This window comes from Salvelinus sp. IW2-2015, linkage group LG23, assembly GCF_002910315.2.
Source record: "Salvelinus sp. IW2-2015 linkage group LG23, ASM291031v2, whole genome shotgun sequence".
Lineage (NCBI taxonomy): Eukaryota > Metazoa > Chordata > Actinopteri > Salmoniformes > Salmonidae > Salvelinus > Salvelinus sp. IW2-2015.
This window is the reverse complement of record NC_036863.1, coordinates 1,253,463-1,265,220: the sequence shown is the minus strand read 5'-3', so window position 1 is coordinate 1,265,220 and position 11,758 is coordinate 1,253,463. Positions and strand designations below refer to the sequence as shown.

General features: G+C 49.2%; 1 pseudogene; it reads left to right on the top strand.

The window, feature by feature from the left end:
• LOC111950825 (sarcoplasmic/endoplasmic reticulum calcium ATPase 1-like) overlaps positions 1–11,758 on the top strand; it is a 160,138-nt pseudogene that overhangs the window by 117,517 nt on the left and 30,863 nt on the right.

Genomic DNA, 11,758 nt, shown 5'->3' with positions numbered 1-11,758 from the left:
GAGCGGTCTCAGGGGCAGTTCCGGATATGGGAAGACCCTTTCGTATGGCCTTCATCTGAGCGTGTCTACAGGGCGGAGTTGGGAATATTCGGTGACCCTTATTTGTGGCCTCTCCTCTCTGACCGGGCTGTCTCAGGCGGAGTTGCGGATACATGTGCACCCCTATCGTGCGTGGCTCTCTCTTCTCCTCTGAGTGGCTCTAACGAGGGAGTTGCGATCATGGTGACCCTTGTCTGCCTCTCTCTCTCTGAGTGTCTCAGGGGAAGTTGGGATATGGTGACCCTTAGTACGTGGTCGCTCTACTGAGGCGGCTCAGGGGAGGTTGGGATATGGTGGACCCTTTGTCGTGGCCTCTCTCTCTTCTGAGAGGTCTCAGTGGGGACTTGTGGATATGGTGACCTTGTCGTGGCCTCTTCTCTGAGGGTCTCAGGGGAGTTGGGATTGTAGGTGCACCCTTAGTCGTGGCCTCCTCTCTCTGAGCGGTCTCAGGGGGAGTTTGGATATGGTGTACCCTCTGGTCGTGGCCTCTCTCTCTGAGGGTCTCAGGGGGAGTTGGGAATAGTGCGTGACCCTTGTCGTGGCTCTCTCTCTGAGGGTCTCAGGGGAGTTGGATTATTGTACCCTTGTCGTGGCCTCTCTCTCTCTGAGGTCCTCAAGGGGAGTTGGATATCTGGTGACCCTCTGTCGTGTCCTGCTCTCTGAGGGTTACAGGGGAGTTACGGGTTATATGCCCAGTAAGAGAAAACACATTTACCATATTCACCCACCACAGACTTGTACAGGTTACAACAGTTGTAGATGACGTGAAACAGCAGGCATCAATATAAAAAGCTCCCCCTAAATTACGCACAAACACACAACACTGAGACTATGGCCATGCAAACATTCTGTTGTGGCTTTCTCCTAGGTTGGCACCTGATGTCGTCCGATCAATCGTAGGAGCTCGGCTACTATACAAATGAGTGTGCTGATTGGCTAAAGCAAGAATCACTCGCTATCTCTCTCGGGATATGGTGACCCTTGTCGTGGCCTCTCTCTCTCTGAGGGCCTCAGGGGGAGTTGGGATATGGTGACCCTTGTCGTGTCCTCTCTCTGAGGGTCTCAGGGGGGAGTTGGGATATGCAGAAGAAACACATTTCCAATTCACACCACACACTTGTACAGGTTACACAGTTGTAGATGAGTGAAACAGGGCAAATATAAGCATCCCCTATTTACGCACAAACACACACACTGAGACATGGCTGCACATCTGTTGTTGCTTTCTCCTAGGTTTGACTGATGTCGTCATCAATGTGGAGTCGGACTAACAAATGAGTGTGGTTGCTAAGCAAATCACTCGTCTCTTAGAGACGGGGCTTTGTGCCAGTAAGACAAGCTGGCAAATGTCTCATGGACTTAGCTATGTATACAAACCACCTATTACATTGCCCTGAATGCATGAATCATGACCAAGGCGTGCACACACACACACACACACACACACACACACACACACACACACACACACACAGGAGGCTTCTACAATTGCCAATCCAATTTTACTCTGATGTGTGATTCTGTTTTCTCACCTCTCTGTCATCACCATGGTGCTATGGTAACCATGCTGTGTGTAAAGGGAAGCTGAAGACATGGCAGTCTAATTGCAAGACACTCAAACGCTGAGAAGATTCCTAGTATAACTGAATTAGTATGTAATGCCATTTTGTGACCGTTAACCAGTAGAATGAAACTGGCTTTCCCAACTAGACATGATGGAGAAAGGCATTTAGGGGATAGAGCTAAGGGGAAATAGAGCAGCTGTGTGGAGAGAGAGAGTGGTGGACCCTGATGGTGGAGGAGCCTGGGGGTTTATAAACTCAGCAAAAAAATGTACGTCCCTTTTTCAGGACCCTGTCTTTCAAAGATAGTTGGTAAAAATCCAAATAACTTCACAGATCTTCATTGTAAAGGGTTTAAACACTGTTTCCCATGCTTGTTCAATGAACCATAAACAATTAATGAACATGCACCTGTGGAACGGTCGTTAAGACACTAACAGCTTGCAGACGGTAGACAATTAAGGTCACAGTTATGAAGACTTAGGACACTAAAGAGGGCTTTCTACTGACTCTGAAAAACACCAAAGGAAAGATGCCCAGGGTCCCTACTCATCTGCGTGAACGTGCCTTAGGCATAATACAAGGAGGCATGAGGCCTGCAAATGTGGCCAGGGCAATAAATGGAAATGTCCGTACTGAGAGACGCCAAAGACAGAGCTACAGGGAGACAGGATGGACAGCTGATCGTCCTCGCAGTGGCAGACCACGTTTAACACCTGCACAGGATCGGTACATCCGGTCTTCACACCTGCGGGACAGGTACAGGATGGCAACAACAACTACCCGAGTTACACCAGGAACGCACAATCCCTCAAATCAGTGCTCAGACTGTCCGCAATAGGCTGAGAGAGGCTGGACTGAGGGTTTGTAGGCCTGTTGTAAGGTAGGTCCTCACCAGACATCACCGGCAACAACGTCGCCTACGGGCACAAACCCACMGTCGCTGGACCAGACAGGRCTCTTCACTGACGAGTCGCRGTTTTGTCTCACCAGGGGTGATGGTCGGATTCGCGTTTATCGTCGAAGGAATGACCGTTACACCGAGGCCTGTACTCTGGAGCGGGATCAATTTTGGAGGTGGAGGGTCCATCATGGTCTGGGGCGGTGTGTCACAGCATCATCGGACTGAGCTTGTTGTCATTGCAGGCAATCTCTGAATTAATGTTCCCTGAACAAAGGCGGGTCATAATCAAAATAACAGTCAGTATCTGGCCACCAGCTGCATTAAGTGCATCTCCTCCTCATAGACCTGCCACCAGATTTGTCAGTTCTTGACTGTGAGATGTTATCCCATCTTCCCCACCCAAGGCACTCCCAAGTTCCCAGACATTCTGGGGGGGGGAAATGGGCCCTAGCCCTCACCCTCTGATCCAACAGGCCAGACGTGCTCAATGGTATTGGAGATCCGAGCCTTCGCTGGCCATTGAGAACACGGACATTCCGTTCTTGCAGGAAATCACACACAGAACGAGCAGTATGGCTTGGTGGCATTGTCATGCTGGAGGCGTCATGTCAGGATGAGCCTGCAGGAAGGTACCACTGAGAGGGAGAGGTGTCTTCCCTGTAACGCCACAGCGTTGAGATTGCCTGCAATGACAACAAGCTCATCCGATGATCTGCTGTACACACACCCCCCAGACCATTAGGAGCCCGGCCACCGGCAAAGTATATGCCCGGCGGCACGATAGACTACGGCTCTCGTGGGGGTCTACTGTCCCCTAGCACCTCACTTCCGTTCGACGATAAACCACTCCAGACAATCCGACCATCACCCCTGTATCCTCAGTACCATCCGTAACCATGGTAGCACAGACAATTCCAATCACAACAGACCTCAACTCTGGTAGCAGATAGGAATGAGCACTCTCTTTTTTCTTCGCTTGTATGCCATCGACAATCTGTCATGGGGGCATCTGTACAAGCAGCTCTTAGCTCATGCTCCTCAGATGAGCCTGCCCGTAGCCGTGCAGAACGTAAAATAGTGGTTTATCCAGTTTGACCAATTGTCTAATTTCTCAATTCTAGACCGTACCTTAGCCAACCAGGGGACCTACACATAGGCCACACCGCTCGGAGTCCGAGCCCAGTGGCTCATGACCCGGTACTAGTACCTGATACCATCTGAGCAAACCTTCCGGGAACCTAGTAATCGTTAAAATACTCCTACCACTACAATACTCTCTCACGGTATTTCAGATTTGAGGCTTTATTCACCTGTATAAACGCACAGCGATTGACAATTCCGGCCTGCTGTAGCTATGCCTGCTACATAGCTAAAAGCTCCAGGGCTCAGCGATTAGTTATGCTTGTGACACACCCTCTGCCCCAGCATCATAGCCTATCCTATATGACCCTCACTCCATCTCAAAGATCCCTCATAGGTAGTGGATCTAAATAAGACCGACCGCTCCAGAACCTCCTTATACAGGCCATCCTTACGGTCAGGTGAACTTAGACGATGTTTCCCACCTTCGCGCACGATAGAGATTAACAGAGGACGACCAAAGCTTCCGGCGAGGATCATCGAGCGACCGACAAAACCATCCCTTATACCTCCTGGCTCTTACTATTCGGACTGCGACTAAATATATGCCTAACAGAATCTATATCTCATCCTGACGACATTTTCCATTTATCGCCGACTCCACATATCGATCAAACTGCCAAGGCAGGTTCTCGAGCCCTCCAGTATCCCTCTCTGTATATGGTGACCTTAAAGGCAACCAGTTCCACCGGCACGGCCTACTGAGTAGGGTACCCCACCTCGGGGACTGTGCTTAGTCATCTTCCTGGGAAGGGGCCATGCTTTCAGGCACTTTTCACCCAGAGAAGCACCTGGGCTCTAGTGTGTCGCGGGGTAAGTGTGCTATTTAAAACTATTATACATCTGTAATGGTTGTGGTCCTCTCCTCACTCGTCTGGCAAGCTGTGGAGATGTGTCGCCAGCACTTAACCGGCTACGTTCTCACATGACAAGCCATCGCCTACTCAATAATTAACCGCTGGTGCTATCCAGGCCGTTCACTAGAAGCCACAGGCTACAGGAGAACAGTTTTAAACCCTTACAATGAAGATCTGTAAGTTATCTTGGATTATTACCAAACTATCTTTGAACGGTCTCCCAAACATATTAGGCCGCACGGTAGCATTCTTTGACCATTGGGCTCTGATGATTTTAGAGGCTATAAGAATGCCTGACTGTCCCAGGCTCCTCCACCATCACAGTTATACCACACTTCTCTCTACCTGCCACACAGCGGTGCTCTATGTTATTACCCCGTCAAGCTCTGGTATCCCGCCCTAAATGTCACTCTTCTCGCCTATCAATGTTTCAGGTATTTAGCTATGGCAACAATGCCCAGCTTTGTCCTACCTATGGTTCCGTCCACCTTGATGCCTGGGGTCTATTGGATATGAAACCGCCGTACCATAAATTATTCACCACCTACTAATTCCAGATTCCTGTGCTATTCCGAGCGTAGGGAATCTTCTCAAGGCGTTTGATTGTCCTTGCACTAATCTAGGTGCCGTCTGACCACTCCATGTCTTCATCGCTTACCCTTTGACACGCACAGCCCCCATATGGATACCCATGCACGCCATCAGCTGTCGTCAAACATCGCCTCTCCCTAGCTCGACATGAGACTCGTCTTGGGTCTCTCATAGGTCGAACAAATCCCCCCCTCAGAATCACACATCCACATCAGTATAGTTAAAATTGATTTGCAATTAGAAGCCTGCTGGTGTCTTGTGGCCGCCCTGTGTGTGGTGGTGTGAGTTTGTTGGCACGCCTTGTCATATCATGCATTTTCAGGGCAACTATAGTGGTTTGCTCATCACACTAATCCAGGAGACATTGCCAGGCTTGTCTTACTTCACAAAAGCCCCGTCTCTAAAGAACGATTATTTCATTAGCAACACCACTCATTGTAGTCCCCCGACTCACATTGATGACGACATCAGTCAAAAACCACTCTAGGAGCAACCCCCACCCACCACCAGATGTGCAAGCCATGTCTCAGTGCACCCCTTCGTTGCCCATCGGGTTAAATAGTGGATACTTATATTTGCCCTGTTTTCACTCATCTACAACTGTGTCACCCGTTTACCAACCTCTGCCTCGTGTGAATTAAATCTGTTCTCCATCTGCACCCCTATCCCAACTCCCCCACTGAACCCTCAACGGAGGACACCAGGTCACCACCCCCTCCAACCTCCCCGACCTGCCCTCAGAGAAGAGAGCCACACAAAAGGGTTTCACCATATCCCAACTCCTCCCGAGACCTCAGAGAGCCACGGACTAAGGTGGTTACCCATATCCAAACTCCCTAGACCCCTCAGACCCACAGAGAAAAGCCGACAAGTCTACTCCACATCCCCTGAGATAGGACGAAAGAATGGGCGGCCACGACCCAAGACACTTTGCCCCAGTCCCTCACATGCCCTCCCACTTTTCATTCCCAAAAACTCCTCCTGAGGACCCTCATAAGAGCCGCACCATTAGAAAGGCACCGCCTAAAACACAGAATCGCCCTCAGACACACTGACGGGGACGCGTACAACTTCTGAGCCCGCCGAGCATCATTCCCCTCTCGCGCATCGACAGCAAGGGGCGGGTTCACCATGTTATCCCATCGAACTCTACCTCCTATGACCTCCATCATTTTCATCAGATCACAGTAAAAACCCGTCTAATATGGTTCTACAGTCATACACTAACTTGACCTATAAACTCTGGCTCAGATACTACCACACGCCTGCCAAGCCCACGTACACACGTGATCATTGCACCACCCTATCCCAACACCATATCCCCTGTGAACCACACCCGCTCTATCAACAGGCATTTAGTATAACTACATCCCACGTTCCCTTTATCACGCACAAGACGACGCGCTCATCCACCTCAGGCTTGCCAAACTCCCACCTAGGCCACCCTCAGATTGAGTCATTGATTTCGACCACGTTCCATATAGCCTATTTAATACATGCCATAGATACAACAGGTTATCACAAATCAGCCTTCCCCCTCCTGGATACACACTCTAGGAAAGCAATCCTGGTCAAAGTCCACTGACTATTGGATAGGTCTTATCACCAACTATCCCCAATATCTTTGCGTACCAATCGACTATGGAAGGCAGCTCCTTCAGCAAGAATTGAGGCCACGACAACGTACATTTTTTATTTTTTCTTATGTCTGAATCTACACAACCCCCATCAAATCCCCCCAATCTCTACCCCTATCGCGATTTAGAGAGACCCTCATGCACGACCCACCTCTCTCTCTCCAACACACCTGCAACGACCTCTCATAATCCACACCTAGCGTCACCATATTTACCTCCATTCCATCCCCACCTTATCACTCACACTCAGGAAAAACAACATAACAACAAACCCAAACACACACCACATATAATTACCTTTAACCCTAACTACACCTGGGGCAGACCTATCTACCCTAAATCCCAAGACAATTTCTCGCGAACACAAGAACACAAATTATACCCCATGAGTTCACGGGGACCCTGCCTGAAACCCTACAAGAATTCATGAGACCTAGCGTAAAACCGCATACGACACGGGTTAGTACACAATGGCTCTCATACCAAATCCCCCTTGCGAATCAAGACCATACCTCAAAGTAAACCTCAGTGAGCCTATACACTAAGAATCTTCCTCATCCGTTCAGCCTAGACGCTTGCACACTTTTTGTCTTCAGACTGCCAGAGGTCTTCAGCTCCCCACCCCCATTCTATACCACTTACAACCGCCATAGATATACCCTACATAAAACCCTCGGACCACTACCCTCTAAAAGTATATACAGAGAGCGCCCCTGATACAAAACACAGATATCACGACACCATCCAGTCCATAAGAATTGGCCAATCAACCTCGTTGACTCCTAATGGGGCGTAGAGAACCCCTTCAGACTGGACTGTTGATTAGTGCTGGGGTTGTCATGTCAACGGCATTAGGCCATAAACGGTGTGCTCACCCTTGGTACATCTCCTGATGTTGAAAGACATGCAAGCCAGCCATTTATGGACGCGCTCAGCTAGCACCACTAGCAGAGTCCCAATGCATCTTACGTTGAATTAACGAATCAGTGACCGTCATTCACCCGAACCCAAACGCACGGCAGAGCTAAATTACGGGTTGGGGTACAAATCTTACCTTATAGGCTCGCCTAATTGAAGAACATTTGCCCCCAAACTTCGGCTCTTAACCAGCTAAGAACATGTAAGCTACCTATACTCCCACAAAGCCCCGCTCTAATGGACATATTACGGACTCTAAGCGGGTGCGGTGGGGCATGCCATAAAGGCACCATGATTGCCCTCCTAATTATAAAAAAAAAAAACGGCGAACAGCTCTACCTTTCCAACACTTACTGAAGTGAAAAACAGCCGACTAGATCACAAGATTCATAGGGATAGACAGGGACGCATCCAGTCGTCAGCAATTTCGATGCACTTAGGGGTGAGAAAACATCCCTAATACTACAAACCATAGTGTGCTACCCATTGATCCAACAGAGCAGTATCTGAACCCCACTCAATGTGTTAGCTCCATCTCACCTGAATTAGTGTGTTTGCACATTGTATACTATCGTGGGACGACCCCTAATAACTAAAGGATACCTCGCCCAGCTGCCAGCTTATATAATTGCCCCACCTGACATTCATAATTCTTTCCACACCATCCTACCATCCTTCTATTCCCCTTTCAACCTGGAAGTAATCTTCAACACTCGAGCATCACAACATTTAAAAACATTTCATTTTTAACATAAAGACTGTAGGGGTCATGCTTTTATATTGGACGACATTTCGACGATCTTCTTCTGCATTAATTCCCATACTATCCCACGACTGGGGAGACCATCCTCAGAATAAGCACCACAACAGAGCCCCGAACTCCCCACCAGACTATCTTATCCCAACTCCCCCTGAGGCACATCAGGATGGAGAATCAGCCCACCCCTAGGGACTCCCCAAATTCACAGCAGTTGTGATGAAACATGTCTGAATCGAACCAGGACTGTACGCCTCTTGCACTGAGAGGCATGCCTCTTTCTTGCTTGAAGAGTAAAGTTATCATCAAAGCCGGTTTCCTACACTCACTCTACTCTTCTCCTCAAAACACTCCTCCTCGACCAGCATCCACCCTACTAACCAGAGCACAACCGACCATCTTCGGGTTACGATGTTCTAACGAACTATCTACAACGACCATAGCTTCATTTAAAAGCTATCGTGTCCCAAATCTCCCCCTGATATTACCACTCTAAGCTCTACCTACTTACAGACTAGACAATGAGGCTCACCACAAAAGGTCATCAACATCCTCACTAATATCCAAACATGCCAGCACCTACGGTTTAACAATACACGGCACACGGGTGCCCACCCTCTAACACACCCCACCCCTTCCGGCCCCCTCTACTTTTACGGGCCTCCCCTCCCCCCCTGGGCACCATCGGATTATATCCACCTCCCACCGTCGCCAACGGGGCATTCTTCCCAACCTTGTTTTGTCCACGGCTTTACTCTGGAGATGACTATCCCCCAACCCCCCCTGCATATTCTTCCCAAGGGGGGCGACTACGACGCTCTCAGCAGGAGGACTGAAGTAAAGTGGGGCCGAATGAAACACGAACACGACAAGCACTCACTATCACCTCTACATATCAACCCTATGAACTACCTACATATGAAAATCCCTACACACACGACCTATGCCTTTCATCAAACATCGACTAAGGAGGGGGTCACCATATCCCAAGACTCCACACACATCTTAAGATGGACCAGGCCCCTCACTAATACTAGTAATGCATGCTGAAGGACCCGCATAGATCCATTACTCCTTAGAATCAAGGGCCACGGTCACAACAACTGCTGCACGTACAGGTAAGACATCATCTGATACCACCGCCAGTAATTTGGGTCTGTCCCCGCAATCCCAAACTCCCCTGCAGACCCTTCAGACGGCAGCAACGACAAATAGGGCTCCACTCAAAACTATCTGCACACTGAAACTCCTCCGTGAACCCCTCAGAATGAGAGAGAGCCGCCATGCACAACGTCACCATATCCAAACTCCCCCCTTTTTTTGCAAGGACCGTCAGCCTACAGAAGAATGAGCGCTGGTCTGTCCCCAGCTGAATTGACTGGTATAGTCTTGTGCTGTTCGCCCCAGTCTGGCAGAATTTACCTGTATATAACTAATGGGTCTGCCCCGGTCTGCAGTTGTACTTTAATAATCCCTACGCGATACCTCAGTTGCCCCATTCGGCAAGGACCAGTACTGTATATAATCTGTGTCTCCCAGTCTGCAGGGTATCCAATCTACCCCCTGTACACACCTCAATAGCGCTAGAATAGATGGTGGAGTCTCCCCATGGCCCTGACAACGGACAAGTAAACACACCATTACAATGGAATCTACCAAAAGATCTAGTCCCTACCTGTCCTCCTATTAGACGCGCTCAAGCGAAGAGGCCACTATACTGTATAAATCTGGTCTTCCCCAACGCTCTACTCCTATCCAACCATGTTGTGGTGGCGCCCGGAGACCCCAGGAAGCACACGGACAAGGTGTTCTATTTTCACTTTTTGGGGATGGGGGAGAGGAGATGTCTGGGGTATCTGCCTCATTACTTCCCTCCTTTGACTGACGCATCACAAAAGGAAGAGGCGCCACGACAGCTCAGTTCTACAGATACTGTATATCCCAACATCTACCCCCTGAAGGTTACCTCTCCATTGCTCACCACAATCGAAGATCCGAACCGGGCATCCCACACTCCTCACTAGGGAAGGGGGTGGTCACTAAGATACTTTAATAATCTGCGTTCTGCCCCAGTACTGCAGTGTATACTGCCCAACTACTAAATCTCTTCAGATTCCCTGCACTCCATAACTAGGAGACAGGAGGGCCTACGACTGAACTTACATAATTCTGTTCCCCCCAAGCTATCACCCAACTCCCCCTCAGACACCCTCAAATGGCAGAGGGGTATGCACACTCCTCTACACAAGATTGGGATCAAGCCTATCATCACGCGTCTACCCCCATCTGCCAGGTAAATACCACTAATCTCTCTCCTATACCAGACCCTCCAGATAGTGTCGAGTAATCGATCTGGGTCTCCCCAAGTCACTGCATGGCACGACCAAATAATTTCACGCCTCGTAATAACTCTGTATAGATCCGGTCGGTGCTAAGCACCCTAACTTAGTTAGCCTATGGGACAATTCTTGTCCATGTTATTTTATCATCCTATGTAATATACTACTGGGCTTCTGGGGGATACTTCGGGTCGCCGTTGGAGCAGGCCTGACAGGGGCCTCCAAGGTTGGATCATAAACACGGTCTTAGGTTACATGCCAAACGCTCCTAACGCTAGGTCTTATCTGCTAAGCCTGTCCCACAAGTCTGCTCGTGCCCCACTCGTGCCCACTTAAAACCACCAAGTAACAAGCCGCGGTAAAAAGGGCACTTAATCGATTACTTTACCAATGTAAGTTGCTGATGGATAACAATAGGTATGCACCCCATCCACTCAGGTGGAAGCAAGAGGACCAGGACTGAATTATACCAATAGATCCGGTCTTGCCCCAGGTCTGCATCACGACACAGTTGACCTCTATCTGTAATATGTAATACTCTGAGCTCTAGCCCAAGCAGACTCTGCAGCTCTAGGGGTTCTCTCCACCCACCCACTGTCAGTACAGCCTCTACATAGATAATGTTTCCAGTGAAATCAGCAGCGGTCCATTCCTGCCCCCGTCTATGGGCACATAAAGCCAAAACAACTGCCACTCCAGAAGGATCCATGCATAATCCCACACTCGGGGTTGATTACCACCCTTGTCCCTTTTCAACCTGCCGAAGCATCAGAACGACCACACAGACAATTTAAAACCATTTTATTAATCTGGAGAATCGTCCCTTACAGTCCTGGGCAGGCATCTTTAACAAGCACACTCTCCCTCCACCTGTAATTTAATCTGGGTTGCCCCCAAGTCTTGGGAGCTGTAGTAATAAGTCTGGGTCGCCAGCTCGCAGACATCCAGTTTCTACCACCCTCTCTCCCACCTACTACTCCCTTCCAATATTCCATATACAATGACGGTTTATTT